This window comes from Triticum urartu, chromosome 6A (assembly GCF_056163025.1).
Source record: "Triticum urartu cultivar PI428250 chromosome 6A, HENAU_Tu73, whole genome shotgun sequence".
Lineage (NCBI taxonomy): Eukaryota > Viridiplantae > Streptophyta > Magnoliopsida > Poales > Poaceae > Triticum > Triticum urartu.
Window position 1 is genome coordinate 149,410,465 of NC_141878.1, and position 4,636 is coordinate 149,415,100.

Genomic DNA, 4,636 nt, shown 5'->3' on the forward strand with positions numbered 1-4,636 from the left:
CCATTTGGCGCTTCTGGGAGCGGTGACGTAGAACCACTCCCGTTGCCACAATCCGGACACCTCTGGAAAGGAACCCTTTGGCCATGGAGCGTCAACAATTTTTCTTATTATAGGACCTTAACAATGATGCCGACTAGGTCCGTGATCTGAGGATTATCCTCATTGCTGCACAGAACAATTATGTCCTTGATGCACCACTAGGTAACGGACCTATTGCAGGAGCAGATACAAACATTATGAACGTTTGGCAAGCTCGGTATGATGACTACTTGATAGTTTAGTGCGCCATGCTTTATGCCTTAGAACCGAGACTTCAAAAACGTTTTGAATGCCAAGGAGCATATAAGATGTTCCAAGAGCTGAAATTGGTATTTTCAGACTCATGCCCGAGTCGAGTGGTATGAGACCTCTGACAAGTGTTTTGCCTACAAGATGGAGGAGAATAGCTCAACCAGTGAGTATGTGCTCAGAATGTCTGAGTACTACAATCGCTTGAATCAAGTGGGAGTTAATCTTCCAGATAAGAGAATTATTGACAGAGTTCTCTAGTCACTATCACCAAGTTACTGGAACTTCGTGATGAACTATAATATGCAAGGGATGATGAAAACGATTCCCAAGCTCTTCGCGATGCTAAAATCGGCGAAGGTAGAAATCAAGAAAGAGCATCAAGTGTTGATGGTTAACAAGACCACTAGTTTCAAGAGAAGGGGCAAAGGAAAAGAAATGGAACTTCAAGAAAGAATGGCAAGCAAGTTGCCACTCCCATGAAGAAACCCAAAGCTAGACCTAAGCCTGAAACTGAGTGCTTCTACTTCAAAGGGAATTGTCACTGGAAGCGGAACTACCCCAAATACTTGGTGGATAATAAGGATGGCAAAGAGAAAGGTATATTTGATATATATCTTATTGATGTGTACTTTACTAGTGTTCATAGTAACCCCAGGGTATTTGATACCAGTTCAGTTGCTAATATTAGTAACTCGAAATAGGAGTTGCAAAATTAACAGAGACTAGTTATGGGCGAGGTGACGATGTGTGTTGGAAATGATTCCAAGGTTGACAAGATCACCATCGCACACTCCATTTACCTTTAGGATTAGTGTTGAAACTAAAATAAATGTTATTTGGTGTTTTGCGTTGAGCATGAATATGATTGGATCATGTTTATTGCAATACGGTTATTCAGTTAAGTCAAAGAATAATTGTTATTCTGTTTACATGAATAAAACCTTCTATGGTCATACACTTAATATAAATGGTTTATTGAATCTCGATCCTAGTGATACACATATTCATAATATTGATGCCAAAAGATGCAAAGTTTATAATGATAGTGCAACATACTTGTGGCACTGCCGTTTAGGTCATATTTGTGTAAAGCGCATGAAGAAACTCCATGCATATGGACTTTTAGAATCACTTGATTATGAATCACTTGATGCTTGCGAACCATGCCTCATGGGCAAGATGACTAAGACTCTGTTCTCCAGAACAATGGAGCAAGCCGCTGACCTATTGGAAACAATACATACTGATGTATGCGGTCCGATGAGTGTTGAGGCTCGCGGCGGTATCGTTATTTTCTGACCTTCACAGATGATTTGAGCAGATATGGGTATATCTACTTAATGAAACATAAGTTTGAAACATTTGAAAAAGTTCAAAGAATTTTCAGAGTGAAGTGGAAAATCATCGTAACAAGAAAATAAAGTTTCTACGATCTGATCGTGGAGGCGAATATTTGAGTTACGAGTTTGGTCTTCATTTGAAACAATGTGGAATAGTTTCGCAACTCACGCCACCTGGAACACCACAACATAATGGTGTGTCCGAACGTCGTAGTCGTACTTTATTAGATATGGTGTGATCTATGATGCCTCTTACCGATGTACCACTATCGTTTTGGGGTTATGCATTAGAGACAGCTGCATTCACGTTAAATAGGGCACCATCTAAATCCGTTGAGACGACACCATATGAACTTTGGTTTGGAAAGAAACCTAAGTTGTCATTTCTTAAAGTTCGGGGTTGCAATGTTTATATGAAAAAGCTTCAACCTGATAAGCTCGAACCCAAATCGGAGAAATGTGTCTTCATAGGATAGCCAAAGGAGATTGTTGGGTACACCTTCTATCACCGATCCGAAGGCAGGATATTCGTTGCTAAGAATGGATACTTTCTAGAGAAGGAGCTTCTCTCGAAAGAAGTGAGTGGAAGGAAGGTAGAACTTGATGAGGTAATTGTACCTTCTCCCGAATTGGAAAGTAGTTCATCAAAAAAATTAGTTCCAGTGATTCCAACACCAATTAGTGAAGAAGCTAATGATGATGATCATGAAACTTCTGATCAAGTTACTACCGAACCTCATAGGTCAACCAGAGTATGATCCGCACCAGAGTGGTACGGTAATCCTGTTCTGGAGGTCATGTTACTTGACCATGACGAACCTATGAACTATGAGGAAGCGATGATGAGCCCAGATTCCACGAAATGGCTTGAGGCCATGAAATTTGAGATGGGATCCATGTATGAGAACAAAGTGAGGACTTTGGATGACTTGCCCGATGATCAGCAAGCCATAGAGAATAAATGGATCTTCAAGAAGAAGACTGACACTGACAATAACATTACTGTCTACAAAGCTCGACTTATTGCGAAAGGTTTACCACAAGTTCAAGGAGTTGAGTACGATGAGACCTTCTCACCCGTAGCGATGCTTAAGTCTCTCCGAATCATGTTAGCAATTGCCGCATTTCATGATTATGAAATTTGGAAAATGGATGTCAAAACTGCATTCCTTAATGGATATCTTAAAGAAGAGTTGTATATGATGCAACCAGAACGTTTTGTGATCCTAAAGGTGCTAACAAAGTGTGCAAGCTCCAGCGATCCATTTGTGGATTGGTGCAAGCCTCTCGAAATTGGAATATACGCTTTGATAGTGTGATCAAAGCATATAGTTTTATACAGACATGCGGTGATGCCTGTATTTACAAGAAAGTGAGTGGGAGCAGTACAACCTTTCTGATAAGTATATGTGAGTGACATATTGTTGATCGGAAATGATGTAGAATTTTCTGGAAAGCATAAAGGAGAGTTTGAAATGAGTTTTTCAAAGAATGACCTCGGTGAAGTTGCTTACACATTGAGCATCAAGATCTATAGAGATAGATCAAGACGCTTGATAAGAGTTTTCAATGAGTACATACCTTGACAAGATTTTGAAGTAGTTCAAAATGGAATAGTCAAAGGAGTTCTTGCCTATGTTGCAAGGTGTGAAGTTGAGTAAGACTCAAAAACCCCACCACGGCAGAAAATAGAAAGAGAATGAAAGTCATTCCCTATGCCTCAATCATAGGTTCTATAAAGTATGCTATGCTGTGTAACAGACCTATTGTGTACCTCACCATGAGTTTTTGCAAGAGGGTACAATAGTGATCCAGGATTGGATCACTGGACATCAGTCAAAATTATCCTTACTGAAATAAGGATATGTTTCTTGATTATGGAGGTGACAAAGAGTTCATCGTAAAGGGTTACGTCGATGCAAGCTTTAACACTAATCCGAATGACTCTAAATCTCAATCTGGATACATATTGAAAGTGGGAGCAATTTAGCTAGAGTAGCTCTGTGTAGAGCATTGTAGACATAGAAAATTTGCAAAAAAACATACGGCTCTGAATGTGACAGACCAATTGACTAAGCTTCTCTCACAAGCAAAACATGATCACACCTTAGTACTCTTTGGGTGTTAATCACATAGCGATGTGAACTAGATTATTGGCTCTAGTAAAACCCTTTGGGTATTAGTCACATGGCGATGTGAACTAATCACATGGTGATGTGAACTATTGGTGCTAAATCACATGGCGATGCAAGCTAGATTAGTGACTCTAGTGCAAGTGGGAGACTGAAGGAAATATGCCCTAGAGGCAATAATAAAGTTGTTATTTATATTTCCTTATATCATGATAAATGTTTATTATTCATGCTAGAATTGTACTAACTGGAAACTTAGTACATGTGTGAATACATAGACAAAACAGAGTGTCCCTAGTATGCCTCTACTTGACTAGCTCGTTTGTTGGGGGAAACGACACCTACGGGATCACGAGGAATCCCTTTTTCTACAATTGGAGGCCGCGGGGCTATGGAAAGAGCGGGATTGAGAGATCAACGCAGGGGGATTATCTAGGTTCGGGCCGCAAGTGAAGCGTAATACCCTACTCCTACTGGTTTGTGTCTATCTGGTGTTCTTGGACTAGCTACAAAGCGTGCAGGGTCCAAAAAATCCAAATCCTCTCTCAGTACGCCGTGGGCCTCCGTTTATAGCCAAAGGGGTTGCCACAGTGGCACATAGGAGGTGGAAAGCTATACAGTAGTCAAGTCTATCCCCTGGCACCATAGGACAAATGCATTTAGTACACTGCCAACGTGCCCTTCTTGCTTTATCGGGGACGACAAGGAAGATCGTCCCAGTTATCGCCGCCTCGCCTGGCTTCGACGTGCGTCCAAACTGACGAGGCGTGAAGCGCCACATTGGCTGGATGCTGAGTTGGTGTAGTGGCAGAGTCTTCACGAAGATCTGCATGCCACCACGCAGGTGCTTGCCGAGTCAGCCTAGAGGACGCA